The sequence below is a fragment of the Epinephelus lanceolatus genome, chromosome 5 (genome assembly GCF_041903045.1).
Source record: "Epinephelus lanceolatus isolate andai-2023 chromosome 5, ASM4190304v1, whole genome shotgun sequence".
Lineage (NCBI taxonomy): Eukaryota > Metazoa > Chordata > Actinopteri > Perciformes > Serranidae > Epinephelus > Epinephelus lanceolatus.
In genome coordinates, this window is record NC_135738.1 from 18,809,250 (window position 1) to 18,825,901 (window position 16,652).

At 43.1% G+C, this 16,652-nt stretch overlaps 1 long non-coding RNA gene across 1 annotated transcript; it reads left to right on the plus strand.

The window, feature by feature from the left end:
• The first annotated feature begins 9,174 nt into the window (after positions 1-9,174).
• On the plus strand, positions 9,175-13,753 carry LOC144463461 (uncharacterized). The gene is made up of 3 exons (XR_013491606.1): positions 9,175-9,317; positions 10,266-10,780; positions 12,702-13,753. It is a non-coding gene; the product is annotated as an uncharacterized LOC144463461 (long non-coding RNA).
• The last annotated feature ends 2,899 nt before the right edge of the window (positions 13,754-16,652 follow it).

Consider the following 16,652-nt stretch of genomic DNA (forward strand, 5'->3'; position numbering starts at 1 on the left):
GCCTGTCATGCCCAGAAAAGATAGCATTTGGCCCACCGTTTGTGGTTGAGGGGCCTTAATCACTGCCTCTAGCTGGGAGGGTGCAATACACCTTTTGTCCCCACAGAGCCTTCTTCCCAAGTACTCTACTGACTGTTGGCAGAACTGTAGTTTAGTTTTACTAACTTTGTGTCCGCCTTCTGCTAAGGCCATGAGCACTGCAACAGAGTCGTTTTCACATTGTTCTTTTGTAGGACTACAAATGAGCAGATCATCTACATATTGCAATACTGTGCTTTGCACGTTCAAACTGGCGAGGTCTTGTGTCAACACACGATTAAAGATGGATGGGGAATCCAAATATCCTTGAGCCAACCTGGTATAGGTATATTGTTGATTCTCATACGTAAAGGCGAACAAATATTGAGAATCTGGATGTAGTGGTACGCTAAAAAAGGCTGAACACAAATCAATGACTGTGTACCACTGGGTGTCTGGTGGGATGTTGGAAAGCAACGTGTGTGGGTCTGGCACAAGTGGTACTTCTCCGTCTACTACCGCGTTAACAGCTCGCAAATCATGGACTAAACGGTAGTCTGGTGAATTTGGTTTCTTGATGGGAAAAATGGGTGTGTTACAGGGGCTTCTAGTTTTTACCAAAACTCCTGCTTCAATCAAGCCTTGGATTGTTGGTCTGATACCGTCAATGGCATGCTGTTTGAGAGGGTACTGTTGCTGATATGGTAAGTTAACGTGTGGTTTTAGCTTAATATGAACTGGTTGCGCTGATTTTATCAAACCTACATCAGTCTTATGTGCTGTCCATAACTGGGATGGAACTTTGCTTAGCATCTCCTCATGTTCTGCGGTGACTGCCATTTGTGTGGGTGTCCCTCCATCTACTACCACTTTGTCTGCTAAAACCTCATCGCCTACCTTGACTGAGATCCTGATGAACTGTTTGTCTTTAGATATGTGAATGTACCTGTTGTTTGTGGGCACCCACTCTTGCACCTGCAGGGCACGCCTGACCATAGGACCGAGATGATGAGACTCATAATCTTTGGCTACTAAAAGCGTGATGTGCGGCGTAGACTTTGGTACTTGAAACCATCCAGATAATTCTTCCGGTAGGCGGACAGCCGCTGCCACGCCCTCCGGCCCCAAAAATATGTCTTCACTGGTGATGAGATATGGTTTTTTATTGATCCCTGCATCCCAACACTCCTGGTAATCTACATGAGTCTGATCTCTGTCATACATGAGCGTGCAATGCAGCGGCAGAGTGGGGGTATGTGCGGTGTCATAGTGCATGCGAATCCACCTCTCCCACTCAGTCCATTTCTGTTTAAGGTGTGAGTCTTCTGGTGTCAGCTGAAGCCAGTAGGCCAGGGCTTGTTGTTTGTCTGTGGTACCTTGGGGTAGTTGTGACATCATGCTTTGTGGGGGTTCATCTGGGAAGTCCAGGTACAGTCCATCTTGGGTACACATGATTTTTGCTTTTAATGGGCATAGAATGTCTCTTCCTAGCAAGTTTACTGGGGTATGGGCTGAGTATAGCAAAGGTGCACATATGACTTTGCCTGCAATGAGCATTGGAACGGGCTCCGTTAGCGGTATGATCTGTGATTTCCCAGAGAAGCCTATGGTCTTTATGGATGACTTAGAGAGGGGGAACCCGGAGCCTTCTTTTCCAATGCATGAGTATGTGGCTCCTGTGTCAACCATAAAAGGATATTCACGGTCATGGATGACAACAGGCACGATGGGTTCCTCATGTGACTGTAGCGATATAGCTGGTAACATTAGTTCCCCCTCAGGCTCCTCTGGGCACCCCTACCAGGGTTGTGGCTGTTCCATGCTGGGCCAGTTCTGTGCTGGACCTTCCCATGGGTTACTAGGACATTGGGCCCCTATATGGCCTGGTTGACCACACCCCCAGCATTGATTGTCAGGAGGAGCTGGGTTAGCTGCTGGATAGCCTGCTCCTACGTTTGGTGGGCCTGGTGACTGGTTGGGTGCATCCTGGAAGACATGGTGGTTCCCTGGTATGTAGTTTCTGCCTCCTTTCCATCCTCCCCTGAAGTTTGTAGACTGAGCATTTCCTCCCGGTCCCCCGCGGCCCCGCCCTCTGGGGGTCCGCTGATTGCCACCACCTCTTGGCATTTGCTGGTAATAATAATGGTGATGTGTGGCGTTGGCAGAGGTTTCTTTTCCCGTTGCATTGGGGTCAGTGGGGGGTGGCTGCAAAGGCGCTTGGGGCTGGATGGCTGGAGGAGCTGCTTGAGTCGCTGCCACCACGGGAGCTTGAACTTTAGATTTCTCTTTCTCCTTTTTTACCAGCTTGCTCAGTTCTCCCAGCTGCAGCTGGGTCAGTTTGTTGACTAGTTGTTTGTCTTCTTCATCCTTTTTCTTTTTGTCTTTCCTATAGAGCTCAACATGGTGGACGATGTGCTCTGAGAACAGTGGCCAGTCCATTTTCATCAGTCCCACCACATCTTCCAAACGTCGCTGTACTCTCTGGCATGGCCTTCTTAACCATCATTTTGAATAGGCTTTGGGTGGTTTTATTGGCATTCCATGCTTCCCCTGTTTCTTCTTTCCACTTCTTTTGGAAGGTGTGTAGAAACTTAGAGGGACATTCGTTTTCTCCCAACGTTTCCCCCTCCAACTTGGATGGGTCTCTCTTTGCTGGGTAGTGTTTTCTCAATTGGCGCCACACCTTGGAGCGGTAATGCCCAAAGTCCACGTCGTCGCTGTAGTTGTTTCCAATAGCCGTCCCCACATTGGCTTCTGTGAATATTTCCTGGGTGATTTGCTTTCCAGCCACATAGGTGAGCAGAGCTTTGACATCTCCCAAGGCTAGCTGTATTCCAGCTGTTGTCTCTTCTAGAGCCATTATCCATTTATCTGCACCGTCGGTGAGTGCTGGTAGGCGCTCAGCCAGGCCTATCATGTCCATGAAAGGCCAGGGCTCGTACTGCCTTTGTCCATTAGGTTGTGTTATAAGGGGACACATGGTGGTTCTGTTACCTTCCTCATCATACAGATATATGAGATCCTCAGTCTCTCCGAGGACTTTTCCTCCTCTCAATCTCATGCCTCCTTGACTTTGAGCTCTGTTGTCTACTGGTGGTCGTCTGTTGGTGTCCTGTACCTCTTTGGGCTGTGTTTTGTTCGATTTCATTGTACCTTGGAGAGTCAAGGTGATGTGCTCTGTGGTGGGGCTAGCTTGAGGCTCCTCTGGCTCCTGCTGGAGACCCTCTTCTTTTAACTGTTGTTCTTGTATTGTCTCCAATAGTTGACTCATTTGCTGCAATCTGCCTTCTGTTCTCCGGCTGATCCCTTCCAGCTCTTGAGCAGCTCCTGTCCTCGGGTGTCGATCAGTGACGCACCTCTGGGAGTGTGTTCTTGGATACTGTGATCACTTTCATTGTGTGGCTCTCTTTCCATCGGTGGGTCTGGATATGGTGGCGGGCTAATGGTAGCTGGCCTCTGGCGATCTTCTTCCTCGCGCATCTGGTGGTTCTTTACCTCCCATTCCAACATCTGTTGCCAGTGCTCGTACCCAAAGGTACTCATAGGCCTGGATCTCAGTTCCTCAATCTTTCCTTTCCTCTTTCGCAATTCTATTGTAGGGGAGCCAGATCTCTCTGTGGGGAGGCTCGAACAACTTTTATGGTGAGCTTTGCTCCCGTTTTTCACCTGCTTCTGCCTCCCTCTGCCTTTGCGCCCCGCAGTTGGTACTTGCCTTTCAGTGGAGCGAGAGCCTTCATCACTGGCGCTATCTGTCGTCTCTCTAGCAGTGGTTCCGGTGCAGTCACTGCTACTTCTACTACGATGTTTGTATATCATTTGAGGCTGTCCAGCTTCACTCTCAGTGAACTCTCCATCCCCCTCATCACTTGTTGACCCATCGGTGCTCTCCGTCTCTGAGGATGGTTCTGTTTCCAGTTTTAACTTCTTCCTCGGCCCCTGTAGCCCTCTCCTATTGGGCCTCTGCTCATTATTTTTTGTCAGGGTCACTGTGAATCTCCCTTCTAATTGGCCCTCCATTTCTGTAACTTTTGAGCCTCTTAGTGCATACTGTCCCATTGCTGGCTGTGTTGGCTCCTGTGGGTATTGGGGTGGTGGCGGTGTGGGTGGGGGTGGTGCTGTGGGCGTTACTTCTTCTTGTGTCTGGTGTTCTTTATCTCTTTCCTCCAGCTGCACCATTATTCTTGTTCCAGTTTGTCTGAACCATCCTAGCACTTCTCTTTCTTTGGCTCTCTTGTTTTTTAGTTTGTAGCTTGCCTTGGTATCTCGAGCTTCAATGTGTCTTAATTCTGACTCTACTTCATCACAGCATGCCAAATTGAAGGTACCATCCATAGGCCAGCGATTCTTCCCGGAGGTTCTTTTGTGCCATTTGGCCACACAGCGTTGAATGCGCTTGGCTCGACTTGGGTGTTGTTTTATTACCATTTCTATCGGGGTCAGAACCCCTTCTTTCATTTTTCCCTGGTTGGCTCCCATGAAGCCTTGTTTTACTGCACTAGCTCTTGGGATTTCTGGCTGTTCGTCTGTTTCTGCTGTGCGTATTAACACCACTATCTTCCCTACTGTTATGGCAGTTTTGTATTTCTTTTCTCTATAAGGGTTGTACTCTAAGTCACAGGACCCGTCTCCTTGGGGTTTCCGTTTACTTAGACACCCAAATTTACCTGTTTCCCACTCAACTTTTCTGGGCACAATGACAATTTGCAGCCGCGGGTTGTATATTTCCCCTCCTGCTGGGCTTTGTATGCGTACTTGGTGCAGAGGAAGTGTAGCTACTGGTGCGTTCTGATAATTGTCACACAGACTCTGTAGTAGCGGATTTAGTGTATAAGGAACCCACAGCCTTCGCAAAATCGCTTCCCATGGGGCCCCTGGATACTCTTCCTTTACTCTCTTTAAATTAACAAATTTAGTGATTTGCCAGAGTTTTTGTTGGATTTCTTGTTCGCCTTGCCAATGCTCAGCCCCTTCACTATCTATGTAGCTTCGTTCTAACCAAAAGTGTGTGCGCACCCCGCTATATTCTACAGGGCCCTCTGTAAGACAATGTTCTTCTCCCCAAATTTCGTCTTCAATGATTTCCCCGTCTTCCATCTATTTTTAGGTGCAGCTGTGAATTATGTTTGCCCTCACCTTTTAGCTGTTAGTAATGACTTTATGTGTTTGCCCAATTGATTTCCCTCTTTAACACAATGTTGCGACCGTGCAGCCTGTTTAGTTGGTTTATTTGACAACTTTAATTAGATCTCTATTACCAACACCTTTCTACATCCACAACTCTACAATTTCCTCTATAGCTTACTGTATTTACAACACCATATAGATAACATGCACGACAATTTCAAGGATTATGTTTGTACTATTTTACAGATTACTTTAGATATATTACAGTTTTTACACTTCGATCAGTTAACCCCCTCTTTTTTTCTTTTTTCCTTTTCGTTAGCTACCTGCCCGTTCAGACCTGTTTGCTGAGGTAGTTCCCCTGCTCTCTTGGCTAAGAGGTCTCCCCCAAACAGCGGTATCCACAGGAGCTTTTTAACTTTACTTTTTAGCTTTCTGCCCGTTCAGTCCCGTTTCGTCTACGGTGACTCCCCCTCCTTCTTGGCTGGGGGGTCACTTTCCTCAAAACAGCGGTATCCACAGAAGCTTTTAGGCCTTTATTCTTCTTTATAGCAAACCGCCCATGCAGACCTGATGTCTCCCCTAGGCACACCCTCCTTTTATAGGCTTAAGGGTGTACTAGGCAAGCCAACAGCGGTATCCGCGGATTTGCTCAGCATTCCGCCCGCACAAACCTACCGGCTGGCTTCAACACCCCCGCCCCTACAGGCTAAAGGGAGCGTTGGCAAGTTTCAGTAGTGGTAACCACGTATATGCTTTTGAGTATCTCTGACTCTTTTTCTTCTCTTATTGTGCACTTTTGTCTCTTTAAATACTTTAAATACTCTTACTACCTTATTGCCTGTACCCCATTAGTTATTATTCACACACACACACATTCACTCTTTCCGCTCCACGATCACACCTTATTGCAGCAGAGTTACCCGTCTCCAGTGATGTTAGTTGCTTTTTCAATGATGCATCTTTAATCAGTACATTATATAACTAGGTTCTTTAGGAGAGGAATTTGTCAAATACCTTTGACCTGGGCGGCTCCCAGCACTGCACCCCAGACACACCCGGTTTTTAAACAGAAAAAGGCTCTGCTGACCTTATTTGGTGGCGCCACCTGTGTGTCTGACGTACAGCCCAGTGCTCCCGATCTCTGGCTTCGACCTTCCTTGCCTCCTGGCTGGCTCGCCACTTGAGGTGACGGAAATCGGGGCCTGGAATTGGGCCTGATGGCTCCCGACCCTGTCCTCCTTGCTTCTTTTAAAATGTCTTCTGTTGTCAATTCAGTATCTTAGGTTCAGCTGGCAGGTACTTAGAAAAACACTGGAGATAGGCAGAATCTGGTGCAATCGAGTTTATTGTGTTCACAGGCAACAACACAGACAAACTCACGAGTCAGCCTCCGGAGGATGACTGAAAAACTGCTCTCAGCGCTCTGGCTTATATGCTGGTGGAGGTCGAAGAGATCTCCACCCATTTCTATAGTCCTTCCCCTTTCGATCCGTTTTTACTGGTGGCAGACTTTTGCCGTTATTCCGGTTCAAGCTGGAATCTGCCACCAGTATTTCCGGAACAATTCTTGCTCTGTTTTTTAAAAATCATGTGATCTGTGGGGACTCACATGCTATAGTCCCTCGTGTTCTTAATTTTAGAAAAACATGTGATCCCGGATGACTCTCATGCTGCAGTTCCTCGTGACACAATCATTTGAGTGTGTGTGTGACCTTTATGTAAACTCTTAAGTGCATTAAGCAGTACAATCATGTGAGTGTGCTATCTTCTTCACCCAGCACGTGGTAACTTGTATAAGTGTCATTGTAAGTTCACAACATCATGTGAGTGTAGGTTAGTGCATTATATCATTACACAGCGCGTGATGATTATGTGTGTCAATAAGAGTTCATAACTAAAATGTCACTAAGAGTTCACACCGTTACATTGCATATTACACACGAATGCAGGGTTAGTCTTTGCAAAAGTCTACACACTAACATGGTTATATAACTATTTTGTATCTTATCCAGTTTATATGGTTTAATATCTGATGAGGGTTTTAACTTTTACACTACAAGCTCAGGCCCAAAATGGCTGCCTTGGTTCAGGCACAAGTCAAACGGTGCAGATTCATGTAGGATCAGGCCTGATCTTTGGGGTCAGATCAGAGCACAAAATTACACAATCAAAATTTGACGACGATAACAGTTTTTTCTATGCAAAAAACCCCACACTTTCATCAACATGTCATGTGGAGCTATTTCTGTAATTGGAAGTTTGCTTTAACATGCCGATTTTCCGTTTTCAATGCAGGAAACTCACACACACACAAGCTGTGCCCGTGTTGAGTGAATTTGTAGTAAATTGACTGATTCATTAGGAAGAAATCAGAATCAAATTATAAACTGGAGAAAGGGGAGGAGCAGAATTTTCATGCCATTAACACAACATGCCCACAAGCCACAAGCTTGAGCTAGACATGCTGAATGTGGCCTCCAACCAACCTGGAAAGGAAGAACTTTAGACAAAGTCTATTTCACGTCTGGGTTCTGATCTGACAAAGACTGAAGAACTCTGAATCCTTCAATGCTAGATCTCTCTCGTACTGCTCTGGCTCCTCTGCCTGCAGCTCCTGCCTTGATCATTAGTCAACATGTTTTGGGAGACAAATACATATTGAAGTGCAATCAATCATACTAGCTGACACAGTTTCCATTGGACTGATTGTGATACATTTGGACAGTGTGTGACACGCAGCTGCCTTCCAGCTGTGTTTGTGGCAATCAAAGCCAGGTGTTTTTTGGCAACATCTGCAATTTTGGCTCACCATAACGAAGTAGTTTTGCTCCCCAAACCCAAACTGTCAACTCTGTCTTACTGCTGCATTTGTGCCACTCAAAGCAGGATGGCTCTTAAGCACCATTCGCAGTCTTTATTTAACCATCACCAAGTAGTATTGTTGCCTAAACCTAACCACCGACCCCTTCTGCATCAAGATACAATGCAAAAGGCTGCCCTTGGCGTCATTTTAGTCGTTTGCCCAAGTGGCAAAATATGACGAGTAGGGATGAGATCAGGTGGGAATTTCAGTAACTGTCTTGAGTGGCCACAACCAGCTTGGGCAGCCACCTGGTGGAGATCTGTATTCTACTGAGTGCAGTTAAGATGTGGAAAGTAAAGATTTTAAACTGAAAGGTATTTCAGTCAGATTTACTGACTGACAAGTTTAGCTGACATTTATTTCACTATAACGTCCAATCAATAAATTGGTTGAACTCTACTCCAAACCCTTCAGTCTGTCAGCAGTAACCTCACTTTACAAGTTACGAGGCCACTCTCAGCACACACCAACAACATGCTGGGGACCTTCGCTCTTCCATCACTGCTCTAACATGTAAGATATCCCTCACATTTCTTTAACAGCCCGTATTTGCACACAGAAACGTTTCACTCATGTATTTTTTTTTGTATGTTGACAGATTTTGATGCAGCGATAGTGCTGACCCAGACGCCTACTGTTTTTACAAGCTCAGAAGTTGTTCTGGACTGCAACACTGATTATGGATACTATGTCAGGTGGTATAAAATGGTTTCTCAGTTCACCCAGCCGTGGATCGGGATTCTCTTCAGATCGATTCAAGCCTCATCAAACGCAGATTATCTGTTCACCATAAAGAGGCAGGAGACTCTGCTGCCTGTTACTGTGGGACACGAGGCAGCTCTGCTTCTGCAGCTATATCACTGTGATTGCAAACAGGTGGTGGCTTAATTTCACAGCTACAATCTTATGACGACAGGTGAGATTCAGCCTTTTCAAATAAGACACTGCACACTATAAGAACACTACAATGTGCATTAAACTTTAACCAGATCACGCAGTGATTACACACCAAAAACCTTAATGTGAGAGACTCACTACAGATTTTATGAATTCTGACCAAAATCAGTTTAAATCAGTACATTTGAAACAAAAGACATTAATAAATTGATTTTACAGAGTGTTTGATAAAAGTCCTGCAGTGTTCTGGAATACAATCAGACTGATAAAGTGAATGAGATGTTGAAAGTGAAAGCTGGTCTCAACAGGATGTTTCAGCACCACTCCCCTTGACAGGATGTTTTCGTACCAGAATGAGAGAAAAAATTCGTCACTGTGGCATTCGTACAAGGACTCAAGCTGATCTTGATAAGTAAGTACTTCATAACTGATTACCAAAAAAGAAAGAAAAATACATTTTATGTTTTTGATAAGTACTGAAAGAAATAGTCAACTTATAGGCCTATGTTGCATATATCATTTAAAATATTTAACATGTTGTTTGGTGAACAACAGACTTTTCCCATCTGCTTTGATACCAGGCTGTGTGTTTGAGGGCAAAGCAATCATCTGCAAATAATCACCTTATTTTGAATATGTTCTACAAACAGTCTAAGATGGTCTTTGATGGGTGATTAAATTTTATCAGTTGGGCAACATGGATGGTCAGTCCAACAGGTAGTCAGTTTCTAATTAACTCAGACATTGTTTATTTCCGACACTGTCAAATTTCCTCCATGGGGTGGGGATCATATCAGCCAATCACCCAGCTACAGGCTTTCTCCTGTACCAAACGATCCTTTTTATGTCAGCATTTGAAAATCTACTCAGTCAACGTCTAATATTTACACAAACTATCCTGAATGGCATTTTAACCAGGTGTGTTTCGAAACAGCAGTCAGTGACTCAGGGGGGACTGTAGCTCTAACTGAGGCAGACACAGCACCAGAATATCTCAAGACAAGTCAGTGAACAGTTGGTTCAAGTCCACCGCTCTTCAACTTGCAAGAGGGTGGGACAGCTGTATGCTATATGGCATGACCAAGTGTTAGCCCACATGTAAACGAAGCTCGCTGTGTCCTGGTTAGTCAGTTTGCAGACTGCAGGAAGTGCACGTGAGAGTCATAATAGTAATGCTACAAACTGTTGGATCAACATGTTAGATTTCACAGATCAGAGAAACAAATGACAACATGTGATGCTGAACTTGGATCATATTATAGTATAATTTTATAGGGCACATTCAACTTTACTGTTGTGCTCAGGAATTCACATGATCTCTGATTTTTCATTTCTTCTTTCTTTTCTTCTCTTTCTGCAGAATTAACAATGGCACAGCTGCAAGATATGGCCTCTACAGCAAGTAGAGAAGGAAGACCAGCCTTGATCTCTCACGTGAGAAGTGAATTTAAAAAGAGCGCTCTTGTGTCAAGCGCTTTTTTTGGCACCATCCTTCTTTGCTTGGAGAAGTTCATTGAAAAAGAGTTTGCATGCCCTTGCAAATATGGTTTGAATGCTGTGTTTGCAATTGTGTATTTAATTGTTCCTGCAGTTGTGGTCTTTTTGCTGATGATGAACATTAAAGACTTTAAGTGTGGGATGTCTCAAAAGGAGATCTGGAAAACTGTGGCTTCCAGCTTTGTCACTGCCATGTTTTGGATCATCATTGTGTTGTGGGATGGCCATTGTGTTGCCTGTATGAAGACAACCTGGTCAGGCAGTTACGTGGAAATTGACAAAGCAGCTCCTCAGAAATGGTGCAAACCAGCCAACCTCACCTCATCACAAGAGTTGGACTACAAGAACGAGACTCAGCATTGGTTTTTCGTGTCTCAGGTAAGGAACAATCTGATGTCCCATACGCTGCAGCAGTCTTTGTTTAGGAAGGTTCCTTAATGAGTGAAATGATCTGGAAGTATCTAAGTGGCAGCCATGATAAGAGCTGGTCAAATTCTCTGAATGCTAAGGAACAATGCTTTAGTTCTTCCTTTTTGACAGTCATACTAGTTGCTCTGTGAAGCTCAGGCACAGTGGTGCTTTGAGCTAAATGTTAGCATGCTAATATGCTAAGAGTCATAGACATAGACGTCGCGTTGACTGCTGCTGCCGATTGGAGCGATGCACCTACACGGCGGCCATTTTGGTACAGTGCCACTCGCTCCTACAGCGCATTATCTATAGAGGAATGACGCGGGTTGTTTGTTACAAACTTCAGACATGGAGGACAGACAGACAGATACAGACATAAATAGAACAAAAGAAACCCAGAAAATGTTCAGGTGTGCTCAGGTCTTTATTTAGACAATTGCTTGTAGGGTATATATTGTATTTGATTATTATTATTATTATTGCTATTATCATTATTGTATTATTATTATTATCATTATTATGATTTTCATTATCACTCTCATTATGATTATTATTATTGTAGGTATAAAATCAGCTGTCTCTACCCTTTGTGAACAGCAGACCGTCAGTCTGCAGGATCTTACAGGCTCCATCACATGCTGTTATTTGTTTGAATGTACATATTAAATACATCCAATATCTATCATTAATCCTCTAACTGGTCAATCACTGCAGTCTAAGGTCTGTTTTTTTATCAGACCAGAGGCAGTTTATAGATGAAATAAAATTACATTCTAACCGAAATTATGTCTCAAATTAGTTATTTCACTAGTAAGCAGCTGTGTAATACGTGGGATTGTCTGCTGAAAACATTAAGTAGAATTTGTATTTGAGTAGTAAAACTGGCATTTTTAAAATATCCAAGCATCCTGTGTTGTAGCTACACATGTGACGTTTTTAACAAATCAAACCGTTTGGAAATCGGTCGAAAATTCAGTGAATAATTCTACTTTGAGATTGTGGAGTATCTCTGCTAGCCCTGTACCAAGATGAAACTCCGGTAACACTCCAGGGGGTAGCACGTAAAAGACTCCGTCCCAAACTCTGATTCTTCTAGCGTAACACACACACTTCATACACACATACTCACTTACAGTACCCAGCGGGGCAGCCCTCCCCCTCTCTGCTCCAACACTGACTGACAGCTGACTCCACTCATAGCACTCATAGCACTGGCGATCTGAACCGGTCAGTGGCGAAAAAAAGCACTTTTAATGCGCAAACTTATACAGGACGCATTTGCCCCCGTTACCATTGCGCGTTTTCACTTACTATTAACATTAGTGCTGTTAGCACTGTCACCTTATTCTAAAACTCATCAGTCATCACTGACTTTTAAAAATCCGGGGTTGCGTTTGACTGTCATGATTGTAACGTTACACTCGCTCTCCCCTTCCGTGTATCTAACGTTACCTTGCCAACGCCTACATCTATCATAGACGTAATGAGGACGTAATGGAGGAGGGGGAGTAGGCCTTCGGAGGGAGGTGGAGTTGTGGATGTTCAAATTTTTTCTAAGTGCTGTGTGAAATGCAAATAAGGTGAAAGTAGCTTTAAGAGCATAAATGTATGCGGCTATACTCAACAGTTGTTGAAACATTTGCCCAAAACCCTCAACTGTTAACCTCATGGTGGTGCTAACAGAAAATTTCAAGGATCACCAAAGTCAGTGGAATTCATTGTCAAGGAACCACGAATAACTTTCTAACATTTCTTGGTAATGCACGCAGCAGTTGTTGAGCTACATCAGTGGAAAACTGAACAACTTTCTACAAGATTTGTTGCAGTGTTGATAATCATCTTAATTTCATGTGTCTTTTTCTTTGTTTTTCTTTGGTCTGTGTTTTAGTGCGTAGGAATGGGGCTGATCATATTGATCATCGTAGTGTATTTGATCTTGAAGTGCTGCTGCCAACAGGAAGCTGCGGAAGTTATCAGTCACCAAGTTAACGACAGCAGGGATGCTGCCGATCACGATCGACTTTAAGAAATTAAAGGATAAAAAGATAAAATGGACATAATTTCAAAAATGAAGGAGACCGAAGGCTTTGGTTATGATTAAAGAAGTGCCTACTGTAGAAATCATTATTAAAAGATATCATGGATAAAGCTGAGAAACAACGTCATTAATCACATTGTTGTATTGAAAGTAACAAGTCTGGCAATTAAGTGGGCCATTTTGGTGAAATAAAATAAAGTTCAATCTGCATCAAAAGAAATTTATCTAAAATCAGTTTGCATGTCTAATTCCAACTTCTTCATCTGGAGGCCACGTCATGTCAGTAACTTAGACAGTGGAGACAGGTGTGTACTTGTGTGTGTGTTGTGTAAATAAACAAGTTCTGCAGAAACAGATTACATCAAGAGGCTTTTAAGAACTATTTACAAGAAATATTTTACTTAAATAATGATATCTTTTTTAACATTGTCTACTTCAACTTTAAAAGCCGTCTGTGTACAATCATATGAAATAATTAATACATGACTATTTCTTGATCATCATTATTTGTGATGATGTGAATCTTTTTGATTTTGATTTTCTGTGATAAGAATGAAGCAAGAAATTTCCTTTACTCTCTACAAAATCTTAACTGAAACAAGAGCTGTAAACATAAAAGTTGTAAAGCTAATACTTATTATATCTGTTTCATTTTGTATATTCCATCTTTTCATCAAAGTAAAAACTGTGAAATTAAAGTTTGCTTTAACTCGTCTATGTAATTACTTTGTGGTGCTTTTACTGTTGACTTTACACTTTGGTCTGTCTGAAAACTTGTAACGTCTATAATTAAACAGAAATCAAACACGAAATAACAATATATTACATGTATTTCCTTTTTCATGTAAGCTATGCATTTGCTGTATCACAATGAAATAAATAAAAAACATTTTAAATGACAATTATTTATCTTTTTATTTTTAATAACTGAAGAAATTGTTTCTTATTAATACACCAATTTATTTTTAAGTTTTTAGGGAATCCACATTTATTTCCTTCGTAGAAAAACAGATGACAGAATTTCACAAAATATTTTAAGTATCATATTCAGTTCATGTGGATTGAATTAATATTTAATAATATTTAACAGTGTGGTATATTTTAATTCATTAACCAAAACTTTCTTCCAAAAACTGTCCATATGACCTTTGGGTCACTAATGGAAGGTAAGTGTCTAGTTTCATTCACAACTGGGCCTAGAGGGACTCCATGGAGAAGGAATCACAAAGTATTGAGGTCCATTTTTGAAAGTTTAAGCCAGTTTTATTTAATTATTGACTCTTTTAGGGGAATGCCCTGATAGCTGAGTCTCCTTTAAACATTCAGTCAAGTGCCAGTGATGTAAACAAGTCTGAGAAACTGTGAATTCATTTGTACACTGTATAAGAACGTTGATGTTTTAGACAAGAACATTTACAAAGTATTCTGATCTTTGAATCAGACAAACAAGCAGAATCCCAAACGGTACTGAGATATCATCGAGTACTGTTTTAACCACTCTTTCTGTGTTTATAACGCTCAACATTCTTTAGATAACATAAGACGGAAACATGTTACACTGAACACAGAGAGTCACACCAGAGATCTGATTCCCTGTCTGACTGGGCCCAACCCAACCAGCTGAGTCCGGGCTGGCCTGGAATTTTCTTATTATTTATCCAGGCTTGAAACAGGACGGGTTCTGGCCAGGGTACCTGTTTTTTGTTTGCTACTTGTTGGCTGCAACAAGGGGAAGAAAAGTGACGCAACAACGGAGCAATATAGTGGAGAACAGGCAAGGCAACTTGGTTGGCAGTGTTTGCTTCTGCCTCCCCAGCAGTGGGAGAGGCGCACATAACATGCAGCAAAGAGCAGTGATCATTATCTGCATGCCACATCGCCGTGGGCCTTGCACATTAGATGCACCAGAGCACAGCCCACTCTGCCAAACCTGTCATGCACAAGATGACAGACACTTAAAATAACAGAAGGAAGAGAAGGAAGTGGTGCAACGAAACACGTCATCCCTCAGCTTGTAATACATTTTTTTACATTTAAAAATATATAATATATAAAATACAGTATATTTTTTACAGCAGAAATTCAGGTTTTTAATGGAGCTTGAGGTGACGGAAATCGGGGCCTGGAATTGGGCCTGATGGCTCCCGACCCTGTCCTCCTTGCTTCTTTTAAAATGTCTTCTGTTGTCAATTCAGTATCTTAGGTTCAGCTGGCAGGTACTTAGAAAAACACTGGAGATAGGCAGAATCTGGTGCAATCGAGTTTATTGTGTTCACAGGCAACAACACAGACAAACTCACGAGTCAGCCTCCGGAGGATGACTGAAAAACTGCTCTCAGCGCTCTGGCTTATATGCTGGTGGAGGTCGAAGAGATCTCCACCCATTTCTATAGTCCTTCCCCTTTCGATCCGTTTTTACTGGTGGCAGACTTTTGCCGTTATTCCGGTTCAAGCTGGAATCTGCCACCAGTATTTCCGGAACAATTCTTGCTCTGTTTTTTAAAAATCATGTGATCTGTGGGGACTCACATGCTATAGTCCCTCGTGTTCTTAATTTTAGAAAAACATGTGATCCCGGATGACTCTCATGCTGCAGTTCCTCGTGACACAATCATTTGAGTGTGTGTGTGACCTTTATGTAAACTCTTAAGTGCATTAAGCAGTACAATCATGTGAGTGTGCTATCTTCTTCACCCAACACGTGGTAACTTGTATAAGTGTCATTGTAAGTTCACAACATCATGTGAGTGTAGGTTAGTGCATTATATCATTACACAGCGCGTAATGATTATGTGTGTCAATAAGAGTTCATAACTAAAATGTCACTAAGAGTTCACACCGTTACATTGCATATTACACACGAATGCAGGGTTAGTCTTTGCAAAAGTTTACACACTAACATGGTTATATAACTATTTTGTATCTTATCCAGTTTATATGGTTTAATATCTGATGAGGGTTTTAACTTTTACACTACATTCCCCCCTTTGGGGCTCCATAGTCCCACACAACACCTTTTAAGTCACAGAAGAAAAATCACAGAAGAAAGGGTGAAAATATATATATCCCCCCTTTGGGACTACATAGTCCCATAACATTAGCTTAAGATCAGTCAGCACCACACATAATTTCGGTTTCCAGTGATTATATCAGCAGATCAGTAGTAAATATCACTCAAATATCACACATAAGTCACAGAGAATAAGCGCTAGCCTAATAATGTCATCTTGTGGCATGAGGGTGTAGAATGACATTCGTATACAGTGATTGTGACTACAGTCAGTACTAACATGTGCTACAAAGGATACCTGATAATTTTCACATATAGTGGTTACAGTTTGGCATGATCTATATCTACCATGGTTGTTAACATTGTCCCTTTACAGTCCCTCAGACCCGTAGGCTGGCATCCGCAAGCGTCGGTAGTTCGCCAGCTGACTCTTCAATGTGTCGACCTCTTCTTGTGTGGCCTCATATGCATTAAGTTGCTGCTGTAGGGTATCCCTGGCCCGAGTCAGGTCGCAGACTTGGCCACGCAGCTCCAGCACCTGCTGCTCGAGACGACGCAATTGTGCCCTGTGCAGCCTCTTATTGTCTCCCTTCCTGACTGCGTAGGTACCGCGATGGACTCTGCGAAGCCTCTTTCGCAGGTTGAGGGGAAGACTGCGCACCAACCGGCGAAAAACCAACGCAGGAACAAGATGAAGCTGGTCACGCAGCTCGGCTGTCAGTCTCAGATGTTGGGCTGTTGCTGGTACTCCATCAGGCAGACATCGGAGACTGATTTCTACTGCGTCTGGA